Source organism: Astatotilapia calliptera, chromosome 7 (assembly GCF_900246225.1).
Source record: "Astatotilapia calliptera chromosome 7, fAstCal1.2, whole genome shotgun sequence".
Taxonomy (NCBI): domain Eukaryota; kingdom Metazoa; phylum Chordata; class Actinopteri; order Cichliformes; family Cichlidae; genus Astatotilapia; species Astatotilapia calliptera.
In genome coordinates, this window is record NC_039308.1 from 38,672,802 (window position 1) to 38,688,390 (window position 15,589).

Here is a 15,589-nt window from a genome sequence, read left to right on the forward strand (position 1 = left end):
CATTAGCATATTTTTTGGTCATATTATATCTAAGCCCTTGTTGTATTTTTGTTGCTGTTTGAATGAATGTCCTAAACGCTGGATTATTAAAATATTTCTGTCGTTGAGTCATAATCTTAAACACAACAGTGATGTAGTCCAGTGAAGCACAATGCCATCTAATACGATAACATGTTTTAGTATAAAACTGGAAGGTGTGCTGTGGGTACTGCAGCCCCCTCTGGTGGATGTTAGTGGATCTACACAGGTAAGCTCAAAAGTAATCAGAAAGGAATAGATTCATATTTTTTCATTTATTTAAATTTGTAATTTTTGAGTGTTAGCACCATCACCTCACAGGAAGAAGGTTGTGGGTTTGAATCCATCGGCTGCCTGGGTTCTTTCTGTTTGTATGTTCTCCCCGTGCACAGTCCAAAGACGTGCTCGTTAGGTGAACTATTGATCTGGAATCTGCAGTAGGCGTGAATGACTGTCTGTGTTATTCCTGCCATATACTGGTGACCTGTCCAGGATGCACCCACCTCTTGCCCAGTGAGAGCTGGGATAGGCTTCAGCACCCGAGCACTCCTGAACAGGGTAAATGGATGGGTGACTATCATTTTTATGATATTTCTATTTAAATAAATAGATATGTGTATAAACAACAGGTTTTATGAGGTTTTGTGATCTCCACATTTGCAGACAGATGTGCAGCTCCTCAAAGGATGAGCTTTGAATGAACCTGACTTTCATGTTATTCTGTAATCATCATCATGCACTCAGAGCCAGTCTGTGTTTAACATGCAGACTAACAAAGACTGCAGCTGTCAGGTGCCACACACACTTTTTTCTTAGAATAAAAGTCACATTTAAACATATTTTATTTTTCAAATGTTGGATCTTTTTCCCTTAAGTTCTGAATTTTGTGTTTTCTCTTCAGGCAAAAATAAATAAATAAAGTTTTGATTTGGGCTGGTTTTCTAATTTTTTTCCCCCTCTCTCTGTTATTTCTGGTTTTTATTTGGTCACAGTCATGTTGTTATTGTAAATTGTTATGTTGCTGTTGTAAATAAAGATTTGAAGGTAAAAAAAAATGGCAGGTTTGATAACGATGATAAACGTCTTCTGCAGTGGCTTAGACAATACTGTAGTTTCAGGTCTGACCGCCAGAGGGCAGAAAACTGCCAGGACTCTGACATAGGGTCAAAACTTCCTATCCGGACTTTCAAAATAAAACCAGTAGCGTAAACAGATGCCACGAGAGAAGTTTTTCTAAAAATAGAAACATGGCAGGAGCAAATGACTGTTTTTCCTGTAACCTGAACCTCAAAGTTAAATCTGTCTGAAAAGAAACTTTGATTTCCTAAAACATTAAAATAACGCGTAAATCTCTCTGAGTTGTCTGGAAGTTTCTTCTTCACATCACTATGATACACTTGTTTTCCATCATCAAACAGGATGATATAAGGATATGCTGTATCAGGATCCAGAGTCACATCCACTGCATACTACTGGACCTTCTTCAGCTCTGTAGCCTCAGACAGCTTCTTCTTCCTGAGTTTTCTGAGTGTCTCCTCCAGCTGAGCCACAGCTCTCACCACAGTCCCCTCATATGATGGCGGGATGGACACTGATGACGCACTCTGACGGAGAAGGATTTTTATTTAAAATTCACTTTAAATTTCAGTTTTAAAAAGAAAGAAACAAGTGTCAGTGTTGTACTCTTTACAAAAATTGGTGTTATTAGCAGATTTTCAACTTTCTGATGGTTCTTGAACAATGGTCCCAGAAAAACAAATCTGAGCCTAAAAATATGACATTTTTAAAATCAGGTTATTCAGAATGTCTCATTTCAGAATTGTCCAAAAATAAACCTTTTACATCAAGAAACTCTGCTTTGCTTTTATTTTGAAAGAGCTACAGAAACAGTGTAAGAGTAGGAAGTGATGCACAAACAGTAATTATTTAGAATGATCAATATTGACATAAAATACAAATTGAGTACTCATGTAATTGATAACATTTACAATGTAAAGCAATAAAATCAAATAAAGAGAAAAAGAAACAATGAAACATTCAGGAGATATCTATCTATCTATCTATCTATCTATCTATCTATCTATCTATCTACGCTGTTGGAGTAGTGTTCAGGTATAGCTGCTCTGCTCTGTGTTGGTACAAGGCATTGAAGATGAAAACAGTGGGTGTAATATATTCCTAAATTTAGTTACAGCACTTTCAGAAAGACATCTACTGTGATGAAATCTACTCCCCACTGCTGTGGAATCCATTATTGTAAATTTAAATGTTATTAGGAAATGATTAGACAGGAGAGGGTTTTCAGGAAACACTGTTAAATGTTCAGTTTCTATACCATATGTTAAGATGAGATCTCGAGTGTGATTAAAGTGGTGGGTGGGTTCTTTTACATTTTGAGAGGAGCCAATTGAGTCTAATAACCAGTGTTGGCACTAACGCGTTATTAAGTAACACGTTACAGTAACTACGTTATTATTGTGGTAACGAGCACGGTAACTAGTTATTATGCCAAAATCAGGAACGCGTTAATCATTACTGGGATTTAGATAGGCTCGTTATTTGTTACTGATGTTAAACTTTATTTTGTTCATAAGGTTAGTTATTGGAGTTGCCAACCATCCCGTAAAAAACGGAATCGTTGTTAGGTGTGGCTGTGTGCAGGCAGGAATAGGACCCAAGGTGCAGACTCCGGAGACAGACGTGAACTCAAAAAAGGCTTTAATTTAATACTCAAAATATAACAAAACTAAAAAAACTCAAAACAAACTTAACCTGGAGAAATGACAGAACACACAGCTAGGAAACCGGTAGATCGCGACACAGACACAGAGAAACACTGGGCTTAAATACACAGAGGGAGCAATCAGGGAATGGGTAACAGGAGGGAAACACAGCTGGGGCAAATCAGGCCTAACGAGACAAGAGGAAGCAAAACCAGACACATTAACATCAGACATGGACTTTCAAAGTAAAACAGGAAACACATAACACAGACTGAACAAAGACACAGACTCATATGCAGGCACTACAAAGGGAACAGAGACGTGGGAACAGGGCAGACACAAACACTGACTGAACACGGGGATATAGGAACTTAGGATACACATAGACGCGAACTAGACAAGGGGATGCAGGTGATAGGGGAGACATAAGCCATAAGACGGAACTCAAAGAAACCAAAAACTAGAAAGTATAAATAATAACATAAACTCAAACACCCTGGGTCAACGACCCAGGCATCCTAACAATCGTTCCGTATTCAGAGAAAATATTACGCGTTTCGTAATATTTTTGTTTTGTATTGAGGTGAAAAGGAACACAGTTTGTCCCGGACTTCAGCTAGCATTAAAAAGACACAAAGCTGGTTTTTTTCTGTGTCTTTTTGCTGCACAGCTGCCTCTTCTTCTCTCATTTTCTCCCCTCCATCTCCAGTTTCTACTTCAATCATGAAACGGATCAATGATCAGCTGATCGGCTTTTCTCTCTTGTTTGTTTATCGCCCACTTCGAGCCAGAAATAAAAAACCTGTGGATGTAGCGCTAAACAACAGCAGCATGTTTAAGTTTGATCAGCTGTTGTTAGAATTTATTTAATATTAATTTCTAGTATCAGCTGATGTTTGCTGGAGCCACAGCTGTAAAAGCTGCTGGTCATGATATCAGTTTGGATATGTGGTGAGAGGGAAACATGAAGATGAAACCAGGAGATGTCCTTACTGAATCATCAGAGCTGTGATGGAGAAACAGGTTTACCTTTTAGGTGACATGAATGAGTTGAAGGGAAGTTATGAACTGTTTCTGAGAGACAAATAACACCAGGATCCTTTTTTTTATGTAGCTGACAGCTGGTAACTGTGCAGGGGCGGGTCTAGCACAGTGTTGCCAAGGGGCCATGGGCATTAACAGGGAAAGGGGGGCACAAAGAAGTACTTTTATTTCTTATTCTCATTTAAAATGTCTAGCTTTTAAAAAGTAATTATCAGAATCTTACAACAAACGATTGATAGATTGATGCATATATACCATCAAGACAGTGTACATCACTGTCACAACAGCGTTTGTTTTCATTCAAAGGCTTTATGATTTTTCCTATAATGGCGGGCCGGTCAGTCAAAACGCCCGGGCCAATTTTCTGTCCCAGTCTGTATGCAGCTCATCTGCAGTCTGGTGTTACCTACATCTTCCTATTCAGAAGGCAGAATTTCTGAGCTCTGAGTACAATCGAAAGCACCACGACTGCAGTTTTCGTGTTGGATGTAAAAACCGCACATGACGCTGTCACGTAGGCTAGAATCATGGCGGTGGTCAACGACAGTCCAGGTGTGGGATTTCTCTTGTGGAAATATGCACATTATCTTTTCCTTTCTATTGGTAGGTGGCACAGTGCACTTGTGGCAAGTAAGCAAGCTAGAAGACTGGCAAAGTTATGGAAGCAACACATTACCAAGAGAATTCTGAGTAAAAGCAAAGTTACTTTCCCTAGTAACTAGTTACTTTGAAAGTAACGAGTAACTTGAAGTAACTGAGTTACTTTTGATAGCAGTAACTAGTAATGTAACTAAGTTACTATTTTAAAATAACTTACCCAACACTGCTAATAACAGATTAAATGCCATGTTGAGGCTGTCATTTTTAGCATCTACATGGATGTTAAAATCACCCACAATAATTGTTTTATCTGATCTGAGCACTAAATCAGATAAAAGGTCTGAGAAATCAGACAGAAAGTCTGTGTAAGGCCCAGGTGGACAATAGAATTATCACAAATATGGCTGGTTTTTGAGTTGTCCAGCTAGCTTGGACAAGGCTAAGCATCAGGCTTTCAAATGAATAAAAACTCTGTCTTGGTCTTTAGTTGAGTAAAAAGGTGGTGTGGAAAATTGCTGCCTCACCACCCCCTTGGCCTGTGCTTCAAGGATTCTAATAGGTAGTATGACTCTGGTGTGTTAATTAATTTAAACTCTGCTGTGTCCATGTCAAGGTTGCGTCATTCTGTCATGTACGTAACATAATCATCCTGCTGCAACCAGGTTTCTGTAAGGCAGAGTAAAGTGATTTGTTGATCAATTATTGATTCATCTATTAACAGAGACTTGGAAGAGAGAGACCTAATATTTAGTAATCCACATTTCACTGTTTTACTCTTTGGTTGAGATGATGATACTGTATTGTTCTTTCTTTGTAATTTTTTATGTTTATGTCATTTTTTGCTGTTTTTTTAGTTAGTTTTTTGTCTGTTTAGGAGCTGACACCTTCACTAAGGGGATGGGGTTTTGGTGGTATAACAGGAGGAGGAAGCTGCAGAGAAATGTGTTAGACTGCAACTTTGCTTCCTGGTTCCAACTCTGGATAGTCACGTTTTGGGGGGTTTATTAAATTTGGCCAGATTTCTGGAAATGAGAGCTGTTCCATACAAAGTGGGATGGATTCTCTCTCTTCTAAGAAGACCAGTTTTACTCCAGAACAAAAGAAAACAGAGTCCAAAAGAAAGAACCAGAAGTACAGGGGTTCGACTGTGTGGAAGGTGGCAACGCCAAAATTGTTCTGGAGGCTGTCTGCATGGAGAGCGGCAGCACTGAATCAGTTTTGGAGGCTGTCCGCATGAAAAGCGGCAGTGCAGGGGGCCGACTGTGTGGAAGTCAGGAGCACTGAAACATTTCTGGAAGCAGACCACGTGGGACACATTGTGACAACGAGACAGTTCTGGAGGCCGTCAGCGTGGGAAGCAGTGGCAATGAATGAGTTTAGGAGGCTGCCCTGGTGGCCTGGAAGGTAGCTGGTGATGGCATGCCTTGGTAGATGATTGGTGCTGGGTTGCTTTGGCACATGCAGAATGTGCAGATGATGCAGGATGTGGATGTGCTGGCCGTGCAGGACGTGGATGTGTAGGATGTGGACTGAGCAGGACGTGCAGGTCGAGATGGCTCGCTAACCTCTGGCTTGGGCTGAACAGGACCAGGTCAAGCAGATCCAGATTGCTCAGGCTGAGCAGGACCAAATGAGGCAGGACCAGACGGTGCGGCGACCTCTGGCGGAGACATTGCTGGATCAGATGGCCCAACGACCTCTGGTGGAGATGGAGCTGGACCAGACAGCGTGATGACCTATGGTGGAGATGTGTTTGGGCCAGCATGAAGGATGCAGGTGGCCGAGCTGGTGGTTGAGCTGGTGGCTGTGTGGAAGCAGCAGTCACCTGGACAGACTCTTCTGAGCCCCCAACAGGGAAAGACAAAGCCTGGACGGACTCTCCTGAACCCCCAGCGGAGACAGGCAAAGGCTGGGCGGACTCTAAAGAGCCCCCAGTGGAGACAGGTCAAGGCTGGATGGACACTCCTGAGCCCCCAGTTGACACAAGGAACTGCTGGATGGGCTCTCCTGAGCCTCCAGCGGAAACTGGAGCAGAGCCATCCGGTGTGGAAACCTCTGGTGGAGCAGAACCAGATGATGCGGAGACCTCTGGTAGTGACAAAGCTAGCTGGAGCTGCTCAGGGCACACAGCCAGCTCAGGATGCAGCGGCTGGGGCTGTGCAGTGCACAGAGTGTGCTTAGGACACTTTTCAGGCACAGACAGCAAAATGGAGTCCGTAGCTGGCTCGATAAGCTCGTCTGAGGTTCCAACTAAGACAGGAGACTGAAATGGCTCAGCTAAGCACCCAGCAGAGGCTGCTGCATATGGCTGAGATGGCTCAGCTGAGTTCCCAGCAGAGACAGGTGGCTGGGATGACTCTCCTGAGCTCCCAGCGGAGACAGATGATGAGCGAACAGGCTGCATTGGTTGCAAAACCTCAGGTGGTCCAGAGGCAGCTGAGGTCACAGGCCCAGCCGCTGGGTAGGCCTCGGGAAGAGTTTTAGTCTCCGAGCGGAAATGTTTAGCATTGTCAAAAACAGTCTTGGCACACACAGATGCTAGAGTATTTGAAGTTATCGCACAAAACTCAGAGTCTGCCCTGGAATTACTAGCTGGGTGGGACATAACACAATCCAGGGCTGAAACAGAACTCCCATAATCCAAGGTAAACTCGGCAACAAAACAATTATCCTTACCAGACTCAGGAACGGAGAAGACAGTTTGCGTATTGTCCATAATAAGAGTCCTTTCAGAAAGTGTATCCGTCTCCAAATGAACAGATCGAGTTGCACAAACAGAAACAACATCATTCAAAGTCTTAGAATGAGTCAGCTGAGGAACACAAAACGTAGCTTCAGAGGCCTGGGAAACACACAGTTTAATTTTGTTGGGGGTCAGTCTGGATTCACAAACTGAGAGCTTAGAGTCCTTAAGTTTTGTCTCAATGTCCATAACAGGACAAGGCAGAGCAGTTATTGTTAATCCGTGCTTGGAAGGAGCACAAGGCAAACAGTCTTTAAAGTCCACGGAACTGGAATAGATGGCCTCAGAATGAATAGACTTTTTCTTTCCCAGCTCGGATGGAGCACAAAAATGGTCTTTTTTACTCACCACGACTGGTTGCTCAAAGGAAGTACTGGGTTCCAGCCGTGGTGATGTGCGCCGGTGGCGTGGACGCCGCTTTCTCCTGGAAGAAGGAGCAGAGATAACAGAGGAGGTTGGTGATGATGGGGTACTGGTGACCTGCTCTTTATCCTCTGACCACATTGCAGCCGGGAAGGAGGCAGGCGAATGCGGGTCAGATCGGGATGTGGAGGGGAAGAGATTCTGCGGCAAGGGAACAAACGCCCCCTGCTGCAGTGACATGGAAGAATTCATCTGCTGCGACAGTGTGGAGACATCCTTTTGCTGGGACGTGGTTGAGGGTGGTTGGGCCAGCTCCGTGCCTTGGAGTGCCTCTTTTGCTTGGGCCAGATTATGGGCAAACTCTGAAGCTATGGGTAGCTGGCGCAGGTGAGGGTTATCCAGAAAAATTGCCTCAATGGCATTAATTCCAATAGATAAAGTCCGTTTATCCGAGGTGTGGGAAATGCGCTGCCACAGCCGTAGGAGGCGAAAGACATCTCTCGCTCTTTCAGAGTCTGCTGTGTCCATGTCGTGGTCGCGTTGGTCGGTCATGTACGTAACATAATCATCCTGCTGCAACCAGGTTTCTGTAAGGCAGAGTAAAGTGATTTGTTGATCAATTATTAATTTATATACTAACAGAGACTTGGAATAGAGAGACCTAATATTTAGTAATCCACATTTCACTGTTTTACTCTTTGATGCTGTTGAGGATACTGTATTGTTCTTTCGTTGTTATTTTTTATGTTTATGTCATTTTTTGCTGTTTTTTAGTTAGTTTTTTGTCTGTTTGGGAGCTGACACAGTCACTAAGGGGATGGGGTTTTGGGAGGCAATGGGAGGAGAGAAGCTGCAGAGATTTGTGTAAGACTCTGTCAATAGCAGGCAATTGACTATGGTTACTGTTGTCACTAGCTCCATATGTCTCTGAACAGAATCACCAATAACCAGAGTTTGATTGTCGGCAGTGTCACAGACTGGGGAAAGATGGTTAGACACATAAACAGGTTGGTGGTGTACCAGGGGCTTCAATTTAAGACTATGCTTCCTCCTCACTGTCACCCAGCTATCCTGTTTCTCAGGTTGCTCTGGACAGTCTGCCGTGGGACAACTAGCAGTCTATGCTACCTTCTGCTGCACTGGCTACAGGGCCCCAGCTTGCTCCAGGTTTTTCAAGGGTCCAAAGACGAGTCTCCATTTTAGTGATCCTGGCCTCCAGAGCTGCAAATAGGCTACATGTATTACAAGTATCATTATTTCTAAAGGAAGAGGTCATGCTGCTAGCTGCTGCTATGAGCTAAGCTAAGTTAGCGAATCCCTAAAGCCGCAGTGAGTGAATACTGTGAATATAACTAGTAGATGAATCAACATGCTTCGTATGAAGCTTGTGAAGATTAAACTATGAAATCAGAAGTTATCTATACGTTTTTAATTAACCAACTAGGAATACACTAGGCAGCCAAGAAGCACACAGGAAAACACACAGCTACTGGGACAAAGTGACAAATGGCAGAGGAAAACACAGGGCTCAAATACACAGAGGGATAACGAGGGAATGAGACACAGGAGAGGAACACAGCTGAAAGTAATCACATAAGTAAAGTAAGTAAAAGTTTATTTATATAGCACTTTTCACAGACAGATGTCACAAAGTGCTTCACAAGAGAGAAAACAAAAACAAAATATAGTCATAAATACGTCATAAAAACTTTGGTCTACATACACGGGACAGGGAGGAAGCAAAACTGAACGCACTAAACACTAGACAAGGGACTATCAAAGTAAAACAGGAAACATGAGACAGACTAAGACACGGACTTAACATTGAGACCAGGAGACATGACTGACTAGGGAGACAAGGGAACATAGTCTGGACACAGGAGATACATGAACATAGAGACAAGGGTGACTAGACTTGAAACATGGAATATGACAGGGAAGGCATAGAAACAAACCTAAATCCTAGAACCTACAGAAAATAACTAAGAAACAAGAAATACAAAGACTATGACATGAATGAAACAAAATCAAAGAATATTCAAAAAGCAGAAAACACAAGCCCTGGGTCCCAAGACCCAGTACTGTGACAGGAACAGGAAGTGATACTCACCAAGTGACCACAGTGAGACTGTTTCACACAGCAGCTCAATGTTTCTACAGTGGATCTGTGGCTACATGAGCAGATTTCTATGGAACCAATGCGACTGTGATGAGTCAGCATGAAGTGAGCAGAGTAAACTGAAGATTTGTGTAGAAACAGAAAATGCACTCAACACTGTTGCTGAGAGAAACCTGATGGACTCCAGTGAGTTTTCTTTTAGAGACTAACAGGTCTTGACTGCAGGTCTGCTACTGCTCTCACACACTTTCACTTCTGGAAAATGACCTTGAACTTCTCGTCTTTCAGGTGTTGCTCCGCCTCTTCCTGAAGCTGTTTTTCTGGTTTTACTGCCTCTCCCTTTACATGAATCAGCAGGTTTATACTGTGCGACTGTCCAGCAGGTGGGAGCAGTGAAGAGTGGTGTGTGGGTAAAGTTCACACAGTAATGAAGGCCTCAGGTGATCACCCATTTTTCCACAGCAGACTGAGAGCTTCTGGTGGACTATGAAGGAGGTCACAGAGAGAAGTGGTAAAAGTACAGACATTCAGTACTTAAGTGGAAGTACACATGCTACTGTTAGAAAATACTCCAGTAAAAGTGCTAATTCAACTTCCTTACTCAAGTAAAAGTACCAGCTCTGAAATGTAAGAAAGTATATATTTTTATATAAAGCTAACTGAACCATATGCTATATCAATGTATATTATAAATTACATTATAATATTCCCTGCTTGAATCAGGCAAGTAGAACATGAGCAGAGAAAGAAAAGAAAAGGAAAACAAAAGTTAAAAAAAGTACCTCTATTTTCTGTTGCCTCCATTGTAGCGGGTGACTTTGCCTCTAAAGAAGAAATGGGTATAGAAGAGGTTAAAGTGGATTCAACAGGTGGATGAACATTAAATTTGGTTGTAATGGACCAGTATGGGGAAAGGAATCATAACATAATCATTTCTACTGAGTGCTCCAGTAGATTTCTTCATGTACAGGCTGTGATCAGTAATTTATTTTACTAGAGAACATTTTAAGAACATGTCAACAATCACCTAGCAATATTTTTACCTTCATATGGTGTGAAATCACTGGAGTCTTTTTTTTACACGATTAAAAGGCTTATCTAGACATAGATGTTCTACCTGTAGTGTTGTAATACCTGTACATGGATTGTTAGTTACACAAATCATAGAAAAATTGCCAAATGTTTTAGCGTAAATCTGGAATCCTTTTTCTTGTTTAAGCTGTATTTGTTGTACCATCCCTCCTTGTGACAGATGGTCCTAATAAGGCATCCAGCAATGGAGTCACAATTTTGTGATGCGAGATGGATTTCCATGATCAGTTAAAATCTATTGTTTCCATAATGTTTCAAAATCATGTATCACCCCATTTGTTTGCTTATGTTCTGTGATCACTACATATCCTACTTTATTTTCACTAGTGTCTGGGATGCGTGATACCAAATCATCCACAAAGACCTTCAGATTAAAGTTAGCCAGCGGTGTGTCCTGTTGTTCAGGTCTGGATGAACAGATTCCAGAAATGGCTGCTATAAAATCATGTGGTTCACCATCTGCTGCTGTGGGAGAAGTGATGCTGGCTTTAACACAGGACAACTTTACTGTGACATTTTGTCATGGTTGGCTGTGTGGCAGGCGGGCAAGCAGGAGTGGTGGATCCAAAATGCAGGACTCAGACACAGAAGTTCAACTTAAAGCGCAGCTTTATTGCTGGGAAAACCTCTTACTAAACTAAACTCACCAAAGGACAAACAAAAACGCTGGTGGACTAAAACACTGAAGCAGAAATACTGAACTGGAGCTAGAGCTGGAAACAAAACACTGGTAACACGGAGGCAAAACACACACAGCTTGTTGAGGGTACGACGCAACACTGACTCAGAGAAACACAGGGTCTAAATACACTGGGAAGTAACGAGGAGAATGAGACACAGAAGGAGAGCACAGCTGGGGGAAATTAGAACTGACGAGACAAGCAAAGCAGGACACATTCACATAAGTCACGGACCTTCAAAGTAAAACAGGAAGGATCACACAGAGACATGAACTTAACACCGTGGAGACAGCAACTAAGAAACACAGAGACATAAACCATAAGGCAGAGGACTCTAAGAACCGATAGACACGGAGGGGAACTCAAACATGCAGACACAGACTTACAGAACACAGGGGACAGAGAAACGAGAAGGGCAAGGGATCGAAACTAGAAACCATAGAATAACTCACACCAAGTACAATAATACAAAAATCACAAAGAACTAAAATGCTGGGTTAGGAGACCCAGGACCCTGACAGTACCCTCCCCCCAAGGGCTGGCTCCCGACAGCCCAACACAAGAAAACGAAAAAAAAAAAAAACCAAACCCAAAAACCGCCCAAAACAGAAAACAACCCGACCAGGGCGGGCGGCGGGGGCCCAGGAAGGAGGGCACGAAACAAAAACACAGAAGCACAAGAAATCCCCAAAACAAAACAAAACACGACCGTGCGGACGGCAACGGCGGCGACGTGGACACAGTTCGGGCGGCCGCTCAGGCGACGAGGGTCCGGACCCTCCAGCGGAAACAGAAGACGAAGGCCAGAGCGGTCCCTCGGACCCTCCAGCGGAGACACGAGACGAAGGCCGGAGCGGTCCCTCGGACCCTCCAGCGGAGACACGAGACGAAGGCCGGAGCGGTCCCTCGGACCCTCCAGCGGAGACACGAGATGAAGGCTGGACGGGCCCCTCGGACCCTCCAGCAGAAGCCATCACAAAGCCAGCAGGCATGGAGTCCTCTGGCAGACACGAAGACAATGGGTGCTGTGCTGAGCACTGGCCCTGCTCAGACAGCACTGACACGGAGTTGTTCTCTGAGGGCTGCTTAATCTTCAGGGGTCCAGAATCAGCTGGGGACTGAGACCTAGCCTCTGGGGAAGCCCTGGAGTGCAGAACGGTGCCTGAAGCAGCTAAAGCGCGAGAAACTCCCCGACTGGACCTTAAATTTTCTCCCTGCAAAACGTGAATGTGTGAGACCGCTATTACTGGAGCCAGAGCTACGGGTAGTGGGGGCACTGGAGCTACTGGGGCCTGCGCTACAGGCGGCACTGGAGCTACTGGGGCCTGCGCTACAGGCGGCACTGGAGCTGAGGGAGGCTGCGGGGCAGCTAACCGAGCTGAGGGAGGCTGTGGGGCAGGTGACACTGGGAGCTGAGCTACTGGAGACACAGGTGACACTGGTGTACTGGGGTGAAGGCAGTGAGGATGCAGTTTCTCTCTTAAGGGAGGATCGAATGATTTAGTGATAAATCTTGATGGGAAAGGATGCTGATGCTGAGAATACCAGGCAGCGAGGGCTTCCAGGAGGGTAGCTGACCCTTCCTTGCCTGGACCGCCCATGCCAAACAGTTCGAAGCAAATCCTGGCTCTCAGAGCTGTTATTAGTTGTTTTAATCTGTTAATGTCCAAAAAACCAGCTGTGCAGAGGGTGGACGACAAAAAGTTGTCAAAAAAGACCACCTGAATGAGTCTCTTGGGGGTGTCCTCAGCGTGGATTACTGTCCAGCATGTCGTTCTGTCATGGTTGGCTGTGTGGCAGGCGGGCAAGCAGGAGTGGTGGATCCAAAATGCAGGACTCAGACACAGAAGTTCAACTTAAAGCGCAGCTTTATTGCTGGGAAAATCTCTTACTAAACTAAACTCACCAAAGGACAAACAAAAACGCTGGTGGACTAAAACACTGAAGCAGAAATACTGAACTGGAGCTAGAGCTGGAAACAAAACACTGGTAACACGGAGGCAAAACACACACAGCTTGTTGAGGGTACAACGCAACACTGACTCAGAGAAACACAGGGTCTAAATACACTGGGAAGTAACGAGGAGAATGAGACACAGAAGGAGGGCACAGCTGGGGGAAATTAGAACTGACGAGACAAGCAAAGCAGGACACATTCACATAAGTCACGGACCTTCAAAGTAAAACAGGAAGGATCACACAGAGACATGAACTTAACACCGTGGAGACAGCAACTAAGAAACACAGAGACATAAACCATAAGGCAGAGGACTCTAAGAACCGATAGACACGGAGGGGAACTCAAACATGCAGACACAGACTTACAGAACACAGGGGACACAGAGAAACGAGAAGGGCAAGGGATCGAAACTAGAAACCATAGAATAACTCACACCAAGTACAATAATACAAAAATCACAAAGAACTAAAACGCTGGGTCAGGAGACCCAGGACCCTGACACATTTGACATTTTCAATAGTACGTTGTAAAACCCGCCAATCTCTGGGGGCTAGGTCACTGAGACAGTAAAACAACTCCTTTGTGGCAGAGTCTCTGGGGTGGATGAGGTCCGCTGTGAGTTCCTGAAGGCTCTGGATGTTGTAGGGCTGTCCTGGTTGACGCATCTCTACAATGTTACATGGAGATCAGGGGCAGTGTCTCTGGATTGGCAGACCGGGATGATGGTTCCCATCATTAAGAAAGGGGACTGGAGGGTGTGTTTCAACTATAGGGGGATCAGACTCCTCAGCCTACCTAGGAAAGTGCCAGGGTGCTGGAAAGGAGAGTCTGTCCGTTAGTCGGACTTCGGAATCAGGAGGAACAATGCAGTTTTTGTTCTCTTTGGGGAGCACTGGACCAGCTCTTTATCATCTCAAGGATACTTGAGGGTGCATGGGAGTTTGCCCAGCCAATACATGTGTTTTGTGGACTTGGAGAAGGCATTCAACTGTGTCCCTCCAAGTGACATGTGGGAGGTGCTCCAGGAATATGGGGTGTTAGGGGTGTATTCCCATTGCTACGGGCCATTTGATCCTTATACATATATTTTTGAGAAGTATAATATTGCCTTTCATTGGTATGCTGATGACATACAGATTTACTTTGAGATTACTGACAATCTTGCTATGTCTTTTCATTATTTTCGTGAATGCATGCGTGAGGTTAAAGATTTGACAAGCAAGTATCTGCCGTAGTGAGGTCTAGTTTTCATCAGCTGCGCCTCATTTAAGCCCTTATTCACACATTCGTGACTTCCAGGTTGGACTACTGCAACTCTCTTTACATTGGCCTTTCCTCCTCCCTTCTCCTTAGATTGCAGACTGTCCAGAATGTGGCGGCACGTCTTTTGACGGGTAGCAGGAAATTTTCCTACATCACTCCTGTTCTTGCTGGCTTGCACTGGCTGCCAGTTAAGTACTGCATTCAATTTAAAATACTACTCTTCACGTACAAAATTATCAATAATCTGGCGCCAAGCTACCTCAATAAGCTTCTTAGGTTACACACTCCTGTCAGAGCACTTAGATCTGCTACCCAACTTCTTCTGGAGCAGCCTCGTTCTCGGCTGAAGTCTCGGGGCGACCGTGTGTTTGCTGTAACTGCCCCAGTCTTATGGAACAATCGTCCTGTTGCTATCCAGGTGTCTGACTCTATGTCATTGTTTAAATCCCGGTTAAAGTCTTTTTTATTTAATCTTGCTATGTACTGTATGTATTATGATTGTCATGGTTTTATAATTGATACTCCTTTTCCCTATCTTATTTTGTCAAGCACCTTGGTTTTTCAGTGGGCTTTATAAATAAAGTTTATTATTATTATTGTCATACTGTTAGGATGCCTGGGTCGTTGACCCAGGGTATTTGAGTTTATTATATTATTTATACTTTTTAGTCTTTGGTTTCTTTGAGTTCTGTCTTATGGTTTATGTCTCTGTCTTCTTTAGTTGCTCTGTCTCCCCTATCACCTGTATCCCCTTGTCTAGTTCGCGTCTCTGTGTATCCTTAGTTCCTATATCCTGGTTCCCTCTGTAGTGCCTGCATGTGAGTCTGTGTTATGTGTTTCCTGTTTTACTTTGAAGGTCTCTGTCTTATCTCAGTGTGTTCAGTTTACGCTTCCTTTTGTCTCGTCAGTTCTGATTTGCCCCAGCTGTGTTTCCCTCCTACTCATTCCCTGATTGCTCCTTCTGTGTATTTAAGCCCTGTGTTT

At 43.9% G+C, this 15,589-nt stretch overlaps 1 long non-coding RNA gene across 1 annotated transcript; it reads right to left on the bottom strand.

Annotated features, from left to right (window-relative positions):
• Positions 1–9,185: 9,185 nt before the first annotated feature.
• On the bottom strand, positions 9,186–13,193 carry LOC113027396 (uncharacterized). Its single transcript, XR_003273042.1, has 3 exons — positions 13,104–13,193; positions 10,393–10,434; positions 9,186–10,094 (listed from the first exon to the last, which is right to left on the bottom strand). It is a non-coding gene; the product is annotated as an uncharacterized LOC113027396 (long non-coding RNA).
• Positions 13,194–15,589: the final 2,396 nt, after the last annotated feature.